General features: G+C 46.1%; 1 protein-coding gene across 1 annotated transcript in view; it reads right to left on the minus strand.

Annotated features, from left to right (window-relative positions):
* LOC142111061 (extracellular calcium-sensing receptor-like) overlaps positions 1 to 19713 on the minus strand; it is a 34797-nt gene that overhangs the window by 3439 nt on the left and 11645 nt on the right. The gene's annotated exons all lie outside the window — the stretch shown is intronic.

The raw sequence follows: 19713 nt of genomic DNA on the forward strand, positions 1-19713 counted from the left end.
AACAATAAGTTCAATTAGAGGCTGGAGTGATATTGTTGAAATTCGGTGGTTTGGAGAGACATCTGCTGCTAATCTGGGGCCCTATTCATCAAGGTATGGAAACGCATACGTATGCGGATAATCCGGTAGCCGTCTCTGTGCATGCGCGGAAACGGGACTTGAGCAGCGAAAAACACCACATACACTGCTCAAACAGCAGATCCGGCACTCAAAGGCAATTTAACCTCAAACTCCATCGGAAATACATTTGAGTTGGTGGCTGATCACTTGAGAAGAAAGGGGTGGGAATGGGAGGAGAGTGGGTGCGGACTGGCGGACATGAGAGATAGCTTGATTAAAGTAGGCGTTATGGATCTTCACTTAAGAACACTAGACGTTCCCCCTCTGCATTTACGGCTAAATGACGTCACTCATGCCTCAAATCCTTAATAAAAGTTAAGGAAGACCAGGATCATGTTTAAGTCCAAAACAGTTAGCTAAAACAACTATTAAACGCCTCTAAAAGCATCATTTGCTTTTAAAAAGCCACGAAATATGCATAACATACATTCATAGCAATATAGACATTTTTTAGTTTTGTTTTTTTTAAAAAAAAATGTAACATTTATTTGGAAAAATATATGAATTCTATAGACAAAAAACCTTACGGTTTAACATGTCTGATTAAGGTTCCTAACACACCATCTAAAACATAAAAAAGCGATTGAAACTCTTTCACTCAAACTCCAAAAAGCAATGAAATTACGACGATTAAGGCAGAAGCCTTAATGGACGTGTTCCTTGAGCAATACAAACATGGTATGTCATCACATCCTGCGGTTAGCTGCAGATTCAGCACTATCATGTAGTGAGATTGCTATCACTCACAAAATGGTGGATCTGCTATTTCACAGATTTGTGTGTTCACTAGAATACACACATGCAGTACTATTACATTTTCTTAGTTTAGCTTTATTGTAGTTTAGGGCCTGGGTGTCGTAGAAAGAGACAGTAAAGCAACTTCATAAAAAATTACAACTACAAAATCCCTACAGAGCGTTTCTCCCTTCAAGACTGTGCCTGCTTTTTAAAGATACCTGCACAACATAGCTCATCACCAAACAGTATCTGCTCCCGAAAGATCCCTGCAGAGCATTCGTCCACCCAAAAAACTTCCCGTAGCTGACAGACCCCTGCAGAACATCCTTACACTCAACATACTACTCCCTCCTGACAGATCCCTGCAGAGCATTCCTCCCACGAACACTGTACCTGTTCCCAGCAGATCTCTACAGAATATCCCTCCTCATGAAACACAATACTTGCTTCTGACATACCCCTGCAGAGCATTTCTCGCTGGAAGACTGTGCCTGCTCCTAAAAGATACCTGCAGAACATAGCTCATCACCAAACAGTATCTGCTCCCGAAAGATCCCTGCAGAGCATTCCTCCACTCAACATACTACCGCTCCTGACAGATCCTTGTAGAGCATTCCTCCCTCCAATATTGTAACTAATACTAAAAGATATCTACAATACATTCCTCCTCACAAAATATGGTTCCTGTGGCTGATGAATTCCTGAAGAAAATCTCTCTATGCATTTGAATTACACTATTGTGCAATTTACTAAAATAGTCTTGATGGCTTTATGTATCCTTAAAAGTTAGCTTAGGGGTTGTGAAAGAATGTAATGTCAGACATTGCTTACTGAAAACCAAACTAAGTAGAGGCTTATACATCAATTTAATTTAACTCTATTATTATTTTGTAGTTCTAATTTTTTGTGAAGTTGCTTTTCTTGTCTCTTTCTAAGACACCCAGGCCCTAAACTACAATAAAGCTATACTAAGAAAATGTAATAGTACTGTATGTGTGTATTCCAGTGAACACACAAATCTGTGAATTAGCAGATCAACCATTTTGTGAGTGACAGCAATCTTACTACATTATAGTGCTGAATCTCCAGCTAACCACAGGATGTGATGACATACCATGTCTGTATTGCTCAAGGAACACGTCCATTAAGGCTTCTGCCTTAATCGTCGTAATTTCATTGCATCTTGGAGTTTGAGAGAAAGAGTTTCAATAGTTTTTTTTTATATTTTAGATGGTGTGTAAGGAACCTTAATCGGACATGTTAAACCGTAAGGTTTTTTGTCTATGGAATTTCATAGCTTTTTGTAAAGTTAAAATATTTATAATTTTCAAATTCTATGTATCTAAATGTGAAATCACCCACCCTCTGCTCACCAACAAATCTCTATCACATGCCACCCTGCCCCCTAAATTATTACATGCCCCTCCCACTGCTAACCAGGTTCTCTCACATGACACCCACTTTTCTCACATGCCATCTCCTGCTCATCAGCCTTTCACACATATGGGCCCTTGCTGATCAGATACTATTTTATATGCCACCACCTATCAACTAGATTTTCTCTTACATGCCACTCCCTGACCATAAGCTTCTAATATCAGCCCTGCACACCAGCTTTTCTATCACATGCCACCTCATAACCAACAGCTTTTCGCTCACGTTACCCCATGTCTACCAGCTTTTCCCTCACATGCCACCCAACTCACCAGCTATCCTCTCACATTCCAACCTCTGCTCCTCCAGTGACAACTTCACAATTCAAAGAGCCTTCTCCGATCTCTGTAAAAAATAGAGTCTTTTAATGAAACCTGCACCACACAAAAAATCCTCTAGTGACCATTACACATGATAGAGAATCCCATAATAAAGAGAATCTTCATCTGACCGCTGCACAATTAGCAGCGCCTTCACTTATCCATATACAACAAAAGGAGCCATCCTCTGGCCATACAAAACACAGAGAGCCACCTCTAACCCTGCACAACACAGAGAGCCATCCTCTGGTCCTTGCACAACACAGAGAGCCATCCACTGATACCTGCACAACAGAGAGAGCCATCCTATGACCCCTGCACAATACATAGAGCCATCCTATGACCCCTGCACAATACATAGAGCCATCCTCTGACCGCTGCACAATATATAGAGCCATCCTCTGACCCTGCACAAAACATAGAGCCATCCTCTGACCCTGCACAAAACATAGAGCCATCCTCTGACCCCTGCACAATACATAGAGCCATCCTCTGATCCCTGCACAATACATAGAGTCATCCTCTGACCCCTGCACAACAGAGAGAGCCATCCTCTGACCCCTGCACAACAGAGAGAGCCATCCTCTGACCCCTGCACAACACAGAGAGCCATCCTCTGACACCTGCACAATACATAAAGCCTTCTTCTGACCCCTGCACAATACAGAGAGTCAACCTCTGACCCCTGCACAACACAGTGTCACGGGCACTAGGAGTCTTTACCCAGAATGTCACCAGATGATGGACTTACCAGAGTAATACAGTTGGTAATATGGTTCTCTGGTAGCAGGGTGACAACGGAACAGGAGAAACAGCAGATGGTGAGAAAATGCTCGAGGAAAGTCTATGACTAGCAGCAACTGGTAATGAGTAAATGATTGTACACGAAAACCAGATGGACAAGGGAACGTGAGGAAAGTCAGTGGTCTGCGTATAGCAAGTTGTACCACTGCTATAGTGAGGTGGAATGTCCAAAAGTAGCGAGGAGGTAGTGAGAGTCAGCGGTCTGCGTATAGCAAGTTGTACCGCTGTCTAGGTGAAGGAATGGAATCCAGGTGAAGGTAGGTAACAGGGAAGTCAGTGGTCTGCGTATAGCAAGTTGTACCACTGCTTATGTGAGAGGATACTTGAAACTGGTGTCACAGGGAACAGGAGTCAGTGGTCTGCGTCAGCAAGTTGTACCACTGCTATATATATGTGAGGAGGGGCACGAGGAGATGAATGTAATGCAGAGTATACATGGGGCACACAGAACTTGATCCCACGATGATATCCACAATACAACGATAACTGACCAGCACTGCTTAAGTATACAAAGTCACAATAACAATCCAGGCAATAGGAAACAAAGTCAATGGTAACAATAGCCTCAGTGGATAGGAGGCTCCGGAGGAAAACACAACTCAGTCCAGATAGATATGCAATACACAAGCAAAGTCAATGGGAAGTATGCATACCGCGGTTCAGGAGAGCAGGCTGTCAGAGAGGCGTGCAGGGATACCTGAACGGCTGAAGGCCGGCAGGAGGAGAGACCACTGGAGGGTGGAAGCGGTAATCAGGTTGGTGCAGCGCACGGCAGGTAAACCAGAATGAACGAAGCAATACTCAGGAAGCAGTAGTAAGTGGAACTGGAAACATGAAGAACACGGGAGAGTTGAGGCGGTCTGGTATCCAGTAGTAGAGATGGAAGCAGCGGAGCGCTGACACGATGAACACAGGAGAGTCGAAGTGAGCAGGAACTCTGTAGAAGCAACGGAGGCAGCGGATAGGAATCAGCTGAGTGCAGACACAATGAACACAGGAGAGTTGACGTGAGCAGGAACTCTGTAGAAGCAACGGAGGCAGCGGATAGGAATCAGCTGAGTGCAGATACGATGAACACAGGAGAGTTGACGTGAGCAGGAACTCTTTAGAAGCAACGGAGGCAGCGGATAGGAATCAGCTGAGTGCAGACACGATGCACACAGGAGAGTTGACGTGAGCAGGAACTCTGTAGAAGCAACGGAGGCAGCAGATAGAAATCAGCTGAGTGCAGATACGATGAACACAGGAGAGTTGAAGTGGTCTGGAAACCACAATAGCAGCAAACAGGAATCAGCAGGAGCTGAATACACGAGGAACACGGGAACACCTTCAGAGGCTCATGAGGAATGAGACTCCAAGATCAGGCAACGAGGTAATGATCACAGGTGGTTTAAATAGGGAGGGTTGCCTGATCATCCAATCAATAAAAAGCAACAGGTACTGAAGGCTTGAAAGGGCTGCACATGCGCAGACCCTCAGGGTGGCGGACGGCCACGGTTCCTGAATACACGGGAAGTGGCACTCACAGTCCGGTGAGTGACACACCGAGAGCCATCCTCTGGAGCCTGCAAAACAGAGAGGACCATCCTCTGATCCCTGCACATTACATAGAGCCATCCTCTGACCCCTCCACATTACAAAGAGCCTTATTCTGACCCCTGCACAGCACAGAGAGCGTTCCTCTGACCCCTGCACAACACGGAGCCATCCACTGATGCCTGTACAACACAGAAAGCCATCCAATGACGCCTGCACAACAGAGAGAGCCATCCTCTGACCCCTGCACAATACATAAAGTCTTCTTCTGACCCCTGCATGGCACAGAGAGCCATCCTCTGACCCCTGCATAACACAGAGAGTCATCCTCTGGTCCCTGCACAACACAGAGACCCATCCACTGACACCAGCACAACAGAGAGAGCCATCCTCTGACCCCTGCACAATACATAGAGCCATTCTCTGACCCCGCACAATACATAGAGCCACAAAACATAGAGCCATGCTCTGACCATGCACAATACACAGAGCTATCCTCTTAAGAATGCACAATACATAGAGCCATCCACTGACCCCTGCACAATACATAGAGTCATCCTCTGACCCCTGCACAACAGAGCGAACCATCCTCTGACCCCTGCACAATACATAGAACCATCCTCTGACCCTGTACAACACAGAGAGCCATCCTCTGACCCCTGCACAAAACATAGAGCCATCCTTTGACCATTTCACATTACATAGAGCCTTCCTCTGACCCCTGCACAATACATAGGACCATCCTCTGACCCCTGCACAGCACAGAGAGCCATCCTCTGACCAATGCACAACACAGAGAGCCGTCCTCTGGTGCCTGCACAACAGAGAGAGACATCTTCGGCCCACTGCATAATACATAGAGCCATCCTCTGACACCTGCACAATACACAGAGCCATCCTCTGACCCCTGCACAACACAGTGACATCCTCTGAAACCTGTACAACGCAGAGTGCCATCCTCTGACCCCTCCACATTACATATAGCCTTTCTCTGACCACTGCACAACACAGAGAGCCATCCACTGACCCCTGCACAATACATAAAGCCTTCTTCTGACCCCTGTACAGCGCAAAGAGCCATTCTTTGACCCCTGCACAACACAGAGAGCGATCCTCTGACACTGAACAACACAGAGGTCATCCTCTGACCCCTGCACAATACAGAGAGCCACCATTTAGTCTTTGTACAACACAGAGAGCCATCCTCTGACCCCAGCACAATACATAGAGCCATCCTCTGACTACTGTGCAATACATTTAGCCATCCTCTAAACGCCTGCACAATATATAGTGCCATCCTCTGACCCCTGCACAATACATAAAGCCATTCTCTGACACTTGCACAATACATAGAGCCATCCTCTGACCCTGCACAATATGTAGAGCCATCCTCTGACCTCTCCACATTACATAGAGCCATTCTCTGACCCCACCACATTACATAGAGCCTTCCTCTGACCCCTGCACAACACCAAGAGCCTTCTTCTGACCCTTGCTCAGCACAGAGAGTCATCCTATAACCCCTGCACAATACAGAGAGCCATCATCTGGTCTTTGACAAAACAGAGAGCCATCCTCTGACCCCTGGACAATCCATAGAGCCTTCCTCTGACTACTGTGCAATATATACAGCGTTCCTCTAAACGCCTGCACAATATATAGAGCCATCCTCTGACAACTGCACAAAACATAGAGCCATCCTCTGACACTTGCTCAATACATAGAGCCATCCTCTGACCCTGCACATTACATAGAGCCATCCTCTGACCATGCACAAAACATAGAGCCATCCTCTGTCCCTACATAATACATAGAGCCATCCTCTGACCCCTGCACAATACATAGAGACATCCTCTGAACCTATACAACAGAGAGAGCCATCCTCTGACCCCTGCACAATACATAGTGCCATCTTCTGACCCCTCCACATTACCTAGAGCCTTCCTCTGACCCCTGCACAACACAAAGAGTCATCCTCTGACCCCTGCACAATACAGAGAGCCGTCCTCTGACCCTGTACAATACAGAGGCCATCCTCTGACCCCTGCACAATACATAGAGCCATACTCTGACCACTGTGCAAAACATAGAGCCATCCTCTAAATCCATGCGCAATACACAGAGCCATCCTCTGACCCTGCATAACACAAAGAGCCATCCTCTGATTCTGTACAACACAGATGTCATACTCTGACCCCTGCACAATACCTAGAGCCATCCTCTGACCCCTGCACAATACATAGAGCCATCATCTGACCCCTGCACAACACAAAGAGCCATCCTCTGACCCCTGCACAAAACAGAAAGCCAATCTCTGACCCCTGCACAATACATAGAGCATCCTCTGACCCCTGCACAATACATAGAGCCATCCTCTGACCCCTCCACATTACCTAGAGCTTTCCTCTGACCCCTGCACAACACAAAGAGTCATCCTCTGACCCCTGCACAATACATAAAGCCTTCTTCTGTCCCCTTCACAGCACGGAGAGCCAGCCTCTGACCCCTGCACAACATAGGGAGCCATTCTATGGTCCCTGCACAACACAGAGAGACACTCTCTGACCCCTGTACAATACATAGAGCCATCCTCTGACCCCTGCACAATACATAGAGCCATCCTCTGACCCCTTCACAGTACCTAGAGCCTTCCTCTGACCATGCACAACACAACGAGTCATCCTCTGACCCCTGCACAATACATAAAGCTTTCTTCTGTCCCCTTCACAGCACAGAGAGCCAGCCTCTGACTCCTGCACAACATAGAGAGCCATCCTCTGGTCCCTGCACAACACAGAGAGCCATCCTCTGACCCCTGACCAGCACAGACAGCCATCCTCTGACCCTGTACAATACAGAGGCCATCCTCTGATCCATGCACAATACATAGAGCCATCCTCTGAACACTGTGCAAAACATAGAGCCATCCTCTAAATCCATGCGCAATACACAGAGCCATCCTCTGACCCTGCACAGTACATATAGAGCCATTCTTTCACCCTGCACAATATATAGAGCCATCCTCTGACCCTACACAATACATAGAGCCATCCTCTGACCCTGCACAATACATAGAGCCATCCTCTGACCCCTGCACAATACATACAGTCATCCTCTGACCCCTGCACAATACAGAGAGCCATCCTCTGACCCTGTACAATACAGAGGCCATCCTCTGACCCCTGCACAACACATACAGCCATCCTCTGATCCCTGCACATTACATAGAGCCTTCCTCTGACCCCTGCACAACACAGAGAGCCATCATCTGGTCCCTGCACAATACATACAGCCATTCTCTGACCCTGCACAACACATAGAGCCATCCTCTGACCACTGCACATTACATAGAGCCTTCCTCTGATCCCTGCACAACACAAAGAGCCATCATCTGACCCCTGCACAACACAGAGAGCCATCCTATGACCCCTGCACAACACAGAGAGCCATCCTTTGACCCTGCATAACACATAGAGCCATCCTCTGACCCTGTACAACACAGATGTCATACTTTGACCCCTGCATAATACCTAGAGCCATACTCTGACCCCTGCACAATACATAGAGCCATCCTCTGACCCCTGCACAATACATAGAGCCATCCTCTGACCCCAGCACCTTTGACCCTGCATAACACATAGAGCCATCCTCTGACCCTGAACAACACAGATGTCATACTTTGACCCCTGCACAATACCTAGAGCCATACTCTGACCCCTGCACAATTCATAGAGCCATCCTCTGACCCCAGCACAATACATAGAGCCATCCTCTGACCCTACACAGCACTCGAGCCATCCTCTGACACTGTACAATACAGAGGCCATCCTCTGACCCCTGCACAATACATAGAATCATTCTCTGACCCTGCACAATACATAGAGCCATCCTCTGACCCCTGCACAGCACAGAGAGTCATCCTCTGACCATGTACATTACAGAGGCCATCCTCTGACCCCTGCACAATACATAGAGCCATCCTCTGACCCCTGCATATTAAATAGAGCCTTACTCTGACACCTGCACAACGCAGAGAGTCATCCTCTGACCCTGCACAATACATAGAGCCATCCTCTGACCCCTGCACATTACATAGAGCCATCCTCTGACCACTGTGCAAAAGATAGAGCCATTCTCTAAATCCCTGCGCAATACACAGAGCCATCCTCTGACCCCTGCACAATATATAGAGCCATCCTCTGACCCTGCACAATACATAGAGCCATCCTCTAACCCTGCACAATACATAGAGCCATCCTCTGACCCTGCACAATACATAGAGCCATCCTCTGATCCCTGCAAAATACATAGAGCCATCCTCTGACTACTGTGCAATACATACAGCCATCCTCTAAACGCTTGCACAATATATAGAGCCATCCTCTGACCCCTGCACAATACATAAAGCTGTTCTCTGACACTTGCACAATACATAGAGCCATACTCTGACCCTGCACAATACATAGAGCCATCCTCTGACCCCTCCACATTACATAGAGCCATCCTGTATCCCTACCACATTACATAGAGCCTTCCTCTGACCCCTGCAAAACATCAAGAGCCTTCTTCTGACCCCTGCACAGCACAGAGAGTCATCCTCTGACCCCTGCACAATACATAAAGCCATCCTCTGACACTTGCACAATACATAGAGCCATCCTCTGACCCTGCACAATACATAAAGCCATTCTCTGACACTTGCACAATACATAGAGCCATCCTCTGACCCTGCACAATATGTAGAGCCATCCTCTGACCTCTCCACATTACATAGAGCCATTCTCTGACCCCACCACATTACATAGAGCCTTCCTCTGACCCCTGCACAACACCAAGAGCCTTCTTCTGACCCTTGCTCAGCACAGAGAGTCATCCTATGACCCCTGCACAATACAGAGAGCCATCATCTGGTCTTTGACAAAACAGAGAGCCATCCTCTGACCCCTGGACAATCCATAGAGCCTTCCACTGACTACTGTGCAATATATACAGCGTTCCTCTAAACGCCTGCACAATATATAGAGCCATCCTCTGACAACTGCACAAAACATAGAGCCATCCTCTGACACTTGCTCAATACATAGAGCCATCCTCTGACCCTGCACATTACATAGAGCCATCCTCTGACCATGCACAAAACATAGAGCCATCCTCTGTCCCTACATAATACATAGAGCCATCCTCTGACCCCTGCACAATACATAGAGACATCCTCTGAACCTATACAACAGAGAGAGCCATCCTCTGACCCCTGCACAATACATAGTGCCATCTTCTGACCCCTCCACATTACCTAGAGCCTTCCTCTGACCCCTGCACAACACAAAGAGTCATCCTCTGACCCCTGCACAATACAGAGAGCCGTCCTCTGACCCTGTACAATACAGAGGCCATCCTCTGACCCCTGCACAATACATAGAGCCATACTCTGACCACTGTGCAAAACATAGAGCCATCCTCTAAATCCATGCGCAATACACAGAGCCATTCTCTGACCCTGCATAACACAAAGAGCCATCCTCTGATTCTGTACAACACAGATGTCATACTCTGACCCCTGCACAATACCTAGAGCCATCCTCTGACCCCTGCACAATACATAGAGCCATCATCTGACCCCTGCACAACACAAAGAGCCATCCTCTGACCCCTGCACAAAACAGAAAGCCAATCTCTGACCCCTGCACAATACATAGAGCATCCTCTGACCCCTGCACAATACATAGAGCCATCCTCTGACCCCTCCACATTACCTAGAGCTTTCCTCTGACCCCTGCACAACACAAAGAGTCATCCTCTGACCCCTGCACAATACATAAAGCCTTCTTCTGTCCCCTTCACAGCACGGAGAGCCAGCCTCTGACCCCTGCACAACATAGGGAGCCATTCTATGGTCCCTGCACAACACAGAGAGACACTCTCTGACCCCTGTACAATACATAGAGCCATCCTCTGACCCCTGCACAATACATAGAGCCATCCTCTGACCCCTTCACAGTACCTAGAGCCTTCCTCTGACCATGCACAACACAACGAGTCATCCTCTGACCCCTGCACAATACATAAAGCTTTCTTCTTTCCCCTTCACAGCACAGAGAGCCAGCCTCTGACTCCTGCACAACATAGAGAGCCTACCTCTGGTCCCTGCACAACACAGAGAGCCATCCTCTGACCCCTGACCAGCACAGACAGCCATCCTCTGACCCTGTACAATACAGAGGCCATCCTCTGATCCATGCACAATACATAGAGCCATCCTCTGAACACTGTGCAAAACATAGAGCCATCCTCTAAATCCATGCGCAATACACAGAGCCATCCTCTGACCCTGCACAGTACATATAGAGCCATTCTTTCACCCTGCACAATATATAGAGCCATCCTCTGACCCTACACAATACATAGAGCCATCCTCTGACCCTGCACAATACATAGAGCCATCCTCTGACCCCTGCACAATACATACAGTCATCCTCTGACCCCTGCACAATACAGAGAGCCATCCTCTGACCCTGTACAATACAGAGGCCATCCTCTGACCCCTGCACAACACATACAGCCATCCTCTGATCCCTGCACATCACATAGAGCCTTCCTCTGACCCCTGCACAACACAGAGAGCCATCATCTGGTCCCTGCACAATACATACAGCCATTCTCTGACCCTGCACAACACATAGAGCCATCCTCTGACCACTGCACATTACATAGAGCCTTCCTCTGACCCCTGCACAACACAAAGAGCCATCATCTGACCCCTGCACAACACAGAGAGCCATCCTATGACCCCTGCACAACACAGAGAGCCATCCTTTGACCCTGCATAACACATAGAGCCATCCTCTGACCCTGTACAACACAGATGTCATACTTTGACCCCTGCATAATACCTAGAGCCATACTCTGACCCCTGCACAATACATAGAGCCATCCTCTGACCCCTGCACAATACATAGAGCCATCCTCTGACCCCAGCACCTTTGACCCTGCATAACACATAGAGCCATCCTCTGACCCTGAACAACACAGATGTCATACTTTGACCCCTGCACAATACCTAGAGCCATACTCTGACCCCTGCACAATTCATAGAGCCATCCTCTGACCCCAGCACAATACATAGAGCCATCCTCTGACCCTACACAGCACTCGAGCCATCCTCTGACACTGTACAATACAGAGGCCATCCTCTGACCCCTGCACAATACATAGAATCATTCTCTGACCCTGCACAATACATAGAGCCATCCTCTGACCCCTGCACAGCACAGAGAGTCATCCTCTGACCATGTACATTACAGAGGCCATCCTCTGACCCCTGCACAATACATAGAGCCATCCTCTGACCCCTGCATATTAAATAGAGCCTTACTCTGACACCTGCACAACGCAGAGAGTCATCCTCTGACCCTGCACAATACATAGAGCCATCCTCTGACCCCTGCACATTACATAGAGCCATCCTCTGACCACTGTGCAAAAGATAGAGCCATTCTCTAAATCCCTGCGCAATACACAGAGCCATCCTCTGACCCCTGCACAATATATAGAGCCATCCTCTGACCCTGCACAATACATAGAGCCATCCTCTAACCCTGCACAATACATAGAGCCATCCTCTGACCCTGCACAATACATAGAGCCATCCTCTGACCCTGCACAATACATAGAGCCATCCTCTGATCCCTGCAAAATACATAGAGCCATCCTCTGACTACTGTGCAATACATACAGCCATCCTCTAAACGCTTGCACAATATATAGAGCCATCCTCTAACCCCTGCACAATACATAAAGCTGTTCTCTGACACTTGCACAATACATAGAGCCATACTCTGACCCTGCACAATACATAGAGCCATCCTCTGACCCCTCCACATTACATAGAGCCATCCTGTATCCCTACCACATTACATAGAGCCTTCCTCTGACCCCTGCAAAACATCAAGAGCCTTCTTCTGACCCCTGCACAGCACAGAGAGTCATCCTCTGACCCCTGCACAATACATAAAGCCATCCTCTGACACTTGCACAATACATAGAGCCATCCTCTCATCCTGCACAATACATAGAGCCATGCTCTGACCCTGCACAATACATAGAGCCATCCTCTGACCCCTGCACAATACATAGAGTCATCCTCTGACCCCTGCAGAATAGAGAGAGCCATCCTCTGACCCATGTACAATACATAGAGACATCTTCTGACCCTATTCAACAGAGAGAGCCATCCTCTGACCCCTGCACAATACATAGAGCCATCCTCTGACCCCTCCACATTACATAGAGCCTTCCTCTGACCCCTGCACAACACAGAGAGCCATCCTCTGACCCCTGCACAACACAGAGAGCCATCCTCTGACCCCTTCACAGCTCAGAGAGCCTTCCTCTGACCCCTGCACAATACATAGAGCCATCCTTTGACCCCTGCACAACACAGAGAGCCATCCTCTGACCATGTAAAACATAGAGGTCATCCTCTGACCCCTCCACAACACATAGAGCCATCCTTTGACCCCTCCACATTACATAGAAGCCTTCCTCTGACCCCTACACAACACAGAGAGACATCCTTTGGTCCCTGCACAATACAGAGTGATGTACTTTGATTCTATAATTTTCACTAAAACATTCCTGGGCTTAAATGTATCAAGCTACGAGTGAGTTTCTGGCAGGTTTGAAAAGTGAAAATATTGCCTATAGCAACCCATCAGATTCTAGCTGTCTTTTATTTAGAGCATTCTACAAAATCATAGCTAGAATCTGATTGGTTGCTTTTGATCTGCTTTTTTCATTATTTTAATCCCCATAGGGTTCTCATTTTATTCTTTCCCCATATATATATATTTTTTTTCATTTCTGATATGTAATTTTCTGCCATATAAGATACATTTGCCCATAGACTTACATCAGGAGCTGTGGCTCAAGTGATATATGCACTATTCTGGTAACGTAGTGTTGTGGGTTCAATTCGCCATCTGAGCTAAGCTACCTGTGATAGTTCTATTTCTAGTATTAGTGTGGGAAAATCACCTGATACTAGAAATAGAACTATCACAATGAATTAAGCTCATTGCATGGTGGTCCTGGTTTTTTTTTATTTTTCTGCAAGCAACCTAAAGAATCGTGGATGTTACAAATATGGGCCCCCCCTGGGTGAAAAACAGAAGACTTCAAGCAACAAAGGCCCTTCCCCTGGGCAGAAGATGTGAACAGATTTCAAGCAGAACTTTTGGAAGTACAAATATTTTTGTGACAGGGGCAAGCCGGACTTTGGTTACAAATTTATTTGGGACATTAGTGACAGCCATTTTTGGATTGAAAGCTGCTGACAAAAGGAGAAAACTTCATTGGTGAGTATTTTGGGAATTTATTATTTTTAATAAAAAACTGTGGTGTAAATGAGGGTATTTACTGCCTTTATTGTGTGCTTATTATTTTTAATAAATGTCAGTGGTTTTAACAAGGGTGTGATGATTTTGTAAACATTTTGCTTTGTGGAACTACAGTTCCCAGCCAGCCCTGGGTGTTAGGGCATGTTGGCACTTGTGGTTCTCCAAGTGCCAACATGCCCTGGCTGCCATGGGTATGCTGGTGCTTGTAGTTATACAAGCAGCATGCCCACACTATTTATTGCAACCTGGCTGGCTGGGACCTGTAGTTCCACAAAACAAAATGTCGTCAGTTTGTTTTTTTCACACTAAAATCGCTATTTATTACCCTACACCCACCGCCCAGGGGTGTTGGAAGAGCCCTAATGCTATCAGCGCTGGGCTGAGTGTCCCCAGTGGGGGGCACGCTCATTTTTTTTGGCAGACCCCACTCCCTAGGGATTAAAGCCCAGCGCTGAACAGCCAAGGGTTGGTTAGTCATTATGGCAGGGGGATCCCTGCCGCGTGTCCCCCTGCTATAGTGCCTCTAACCCCGGCTGGTTTGACTAGTGCTGGTTCCGTGAAAATCGGGGGGCCCCACGCAAATTGTTTCCCCGATTTTCACGGATCCAGCAGTGGGCTGGCAGCACTAGGGTTAATAGTGAATAGAGGGGGGACCTCATGTTTTTTTTTTTTTTTAAATCTCCATAGAAAAAAATATATATATACGGGGAAAGAATAAAATGAGAATCCTATGGGGATCAAAATAATGAAATAAGCATATCAAAACTTTTGATATGCTTATTTCATTATTTTGATCCCCATAGGGTTCTCATTTAATTCTTTCCCCATATATATATATTTTTTTCATTTCTGATATATAGTTTTCAACCATATAAGATACATTTGGCCATAACCTTACATCAGGAGCTGTGGCTCAACTGATATATGTACTATTCTGGTAACAAAGCGTGTTGGGTTCGATTCCCCATCCGTGCTAAGCTCACTGCGATAGTTCTATTTCTAGTATTAGTGTGGGAAAATCACTTAATACTAGAAATAGAACTATTGCAATAAGTTAAGATCATTGCGTATCGGACCTCCTACTAGGTAGGAGGTGTTTGCAGCGGTCCTATTTTTTTTTATTTTTCTTCAAGCAACCTAAAGAATCGTGGATGTTACAAATATGCCCCCCCCCCCTGGGTGAAGAACAGAAGACTTCAAGCAACAAGTGCCCTACCCCTGGGCAGAAGATGTGAACAGATTTCAAGCAGAACTTTTGGAAGTACAAATATGTTTGGGACAGGGGCAAGCCGGACTTTGGATACAAATTTATTTGGGACATTAGTGACAGCCATTTTTGGATCGAAAGCTGCTGACAAAAGGAGAAAACTTCATTGGTTAGTATTTTGAGAATTTATTATTTATTTTTCAGCGTAAATGACGGTTATGATCAGCACATGAATAGGAGACCAAAGTCATCAGAAATCACCATTTGGTGATGACTACAGACACACTGTACCTCTAAGCCGATATTTGGAGATTGTCTTCTATTACCAGTCATTGGCTGCATTGCCGTAACAGTGTAGCTAGCTCTGTGTTTAACGATCGAACTACAGACGGCTCCTATTACAACACTGGATGTGTCATTGTGTGGGTTTGATTGCCAATCCAACTACCTCCTCGTGAGTTTGAGGACATAACCGTCATTTACGCTGAATATACATTCCATTTCTCATGGTAATTATCTGCATTCCTATTGCAAATACCGGGACATTACCAAAACTGCTAGTGGACAGAAATAGAACATTATACTTGAGGGGCTCTATCAACATTTGTGGGGTCTATTATCAGCGGTTTCAATCTATTTATTGAGGAGAAATATTTTCAGCTATACGGAGTCATTCATATGATCGTTTCATTCTTCAACACACAGAGATTGTAGTTAACCCACTCAATGCGAGTGATATCGGAGCTCATTTACATAGCCACACTGTTGGTCGGCTGATTGTGTAGACTATTTACCTGGTGGAGCCACATCAGTTTCTATTAGAGACTCTATTTTATATACACCGTATCACGATCGGAACAAGTGTTATCTTTTGGATATCAGAACTCACGTTAGAAACGATCTGTCTGTTTCAATATACGGATCGTGTTGTTTCAACAGCTTGTTTATACAATCTCAATTTATCCCTTTTGAGTCATTAATCTACAAGATATATTTGCATATCAGGCTTACTTAGAGTGTGCCATTTGTGTGTTTTTTATGGGATTTGCGGATACATTTATAACCATTTGATGCATGTTTTATTCATTTATTCATTCATGTTTTATTCATTCATTTATTATTTATTCATTCTTACACAACCTCACAGTTTATGGTTAGTAGTATAAGTGTTTTCAGTGTCCAGCGCTGTTGTCTTTTTGTCTTTTTTTTTTGTCCAATCAGACCTTCCAGGTCTTTTTTCAGCCGCAGGTAATGAGACACTTAATACCCACTTTTTTGATTCATTACCATAATTCCTTTGCGCCAGGTTTTTCTGTGTTTTGTTTCTTTCTGGTAAGTAAAAGTCATGTATCGTGTTGTGTACACTGGACTTTCAGTCTCCGGTAGTCTCAGTCTGTTATGAGCGGCTTACATGCAGTGTTTGGGGTGGTGTACACAGTGCACGCTGTATACCGTGTGGGGTAAATAGAGTGATAGGTGACGGTGTACAGAGCTGTGCTGCCATTTCCCACGCGTGCACACTGCTGTAAGGAGATCTGTACTATGTCCATCGCTTTAATTCACTGCAGACCTCGTTGGCTTCGGGTACAAAATCGTGGAACAAAAGAAAAACAAAAATCGCCACTGCATTGCAGGAAAGATAGTTTTGGGGCAACGTCTCTGGCTCAGGTGTCTTGACTGCAGGCTTTAGGTCTCCCGGAACAGGTTTACGAGTGACAGATCAGTGTCGTCAGTCTCAGTATCTCGTAATTTCTCCGGGTTACTGACTTTCCTGCAGTGGGTGGAATGGACACAAATGTCTCTCTCTGCAACCTTCAGCGATGTGGTACTGGTCAGCAGCACTTGGTACGGGCCTTCCCAACGGTCTGTTAAACAACCTGAGTGTAAGAAATTGCGGATCATAACATATTCCCCAGGTTCAACATCATGACTGTTCGTTTCTGGCATACCAGGTGACAGCATTTTAGTTTTTGTTGTTGTTGCTTTAGCTGTCTGCTCATTTTTATAAGATATTGCATAGTCACTTCATTATTACATGTCAAGTCGACTTGTGGACTCACGATTAAATGAGGTTGTCGGCCGAACAGTATCTCAAAGGGGGACAGATTAAGAGGAGGTCTAGGAGTGGTTCAGATGCTATGGAGGACTATTGGTAAAGTTTCAGGATACGCCAATCCAGTTTCAGCCATTATCTTACCAAGCTTGTTCTTAATAGTACCATTTACTCTTATCACCTTACCACTGGCTTGTGGTCGGTAAGGGGTGTGAAATCTGCTACTGATTCCCATGAGCTTACACATATTCTGGAAGATATCACCAGTAAAGTGGGTACCCCTATCACTTTCGATGATTCTAGGGATACCGAACCTACACACAAATTCTTGTACAATTTTCTTTGCAGTGAACACAGCAGTATTAGTGGCTGCCGGATATTCTTCTACCCAACCAGAAAATACATCAATACATACTAACACATACCTTAGATTCCTGCACGGTGGTAATTGGATATAGTCAATTTGTATTACCTGAAAAGGTCCGTCTGTAGGAGGGATGTGGGATGGCTCAGTTGGAATAGTTTTCCTGACATTTTTCCTCAAACAAGTAAGGCATGACATTGCCTTCTTACCAGCCTGAGAGGAAAATCCAGGTGCACACTAGTATGCTCTCACCAGTTTGCACATACCTTCTTTACCCAGGTGAGTCAGACCGTGTGCTGCTTCAGCCAGGCTTGGATAGTACGTTCTGGGAGCTACAGGCTTACCTTGTCCATCTCTCCAGAGTCCTGAGGACACTTGACCATATCCCTTCGCCTTCCAGGCCGCCATTTCCAGCAGGGAACACAAATCTTGCATTTCAATTAATTTCTGCATGTCTAATGTCTGGAAAACCATCATAGTCTTGGTCAATACAGTCATATTTTGCCCTAGTGCTCATTTAGCAGCTTTGTCCGCCCTGTTGTTGCCCAATGACACCGGGTCTTCTTCAGAGGTACGGGCTTTACATTTTATGATGGCTACTGTTCTGGGTAACTGTATCGCTGTTAAAAGTCATTTTATGTGTTGTGAGTGTGCCACTGGCGTGCCTGCTGCTGTCGTAAAGTTTCTAAGACGCCAAAGGGCCCAAAAATCATGCACTACCCCGAAGGCGTACCTAGAGTCAGTATATATATTAGCTGATTTACCCTTTGCAAACTCACACGCTCTCCTTAATGCTACTAGTTCAGCCACCTGGGCTGAGTGAGGTGGGTCAAGGGGTCTAGCTTCTACAACATCCTGATCGTCTACAACAGCGTAACCAGTACATAGTTCTCCCGTCTCTGTCTGTCTATGACAGTTCCCGTCTGTATAAAATGTAAAATCCACATTTTCTAAGGGGGTGTCACGTATGTCGGGCCTTGCAGTAAAGGTCTGGTTCAGGTATTCCATACAATCATGCGTATCAGTACTCTTGCCAAACTCATCACCACCCAGGGTCTCCTCACCTCCCACCCTCTGTGTCTCTCGAGACATATATGGAAGGTATGTAGCTGGATTTAAGGTGCTACATCGTTTGATGGTGATGTTTGAGGTTGCCATCAGAGCTAGTTCCCATATTGTGAATCTAGCTGAAGAGACATGTCTGGTTTGAGCTGAATTTAACAGAGCTGATACTGCATGGGGTGTATAGACAGTTGAATCATGTCCTAATACTACATCCTCACTCTTACTTACCAGAAGAGCAGTTCCTGCTACACTTCTGAGTCATGTTGGGAGTGATCTTGCCACAGTGTCCAATTCTGCACTGTAGTATGCTACCGGTCTGTTATCATCACCATGTTTCTGTGTGAGGACACCTGCTGCACAACCATCAGCTTTTGTACAGTATCGCTCAAAAGGCTTTTCATAATCGGGTATTCCCAATGCAGGTGCTCTAGTCAGACTATATTTAAGATTAAAGAACGCTTGCTCTGACTCCTCTGTCTGTACGACACGTTCTGATTTTGAGGAAGAGACTAGCTCCTGCAATGGTAATGCCAGAATAGAAAAACCTGGGATCCAGGATCTACAGTATCCAGCCATCCCCAGGAAGGTACGAATTTGCTTCTGGCTCTGCGGCAGAGTCATGTGTTGTATGGCCTCATTTCTGTCGGTCATCAAGTGTCTTAGCCCTTGGGTGAGAC

This window comes from Mixophyes fleayi, chromosome 1, assembly GCF_038048845.1.
Source record: "Mixophyes fleayi isolate aMixFle1 chromosome 1, aMixFle1.hap1, whole genome shotgun sequence".
Taxonomy (NCBI): domain Eukaryota; kingdom Metazoa; phylum Chordata; class Amphibia; order Anura; family Limnodynastidae; genus Mixophyes; species Mixophyes fleayi.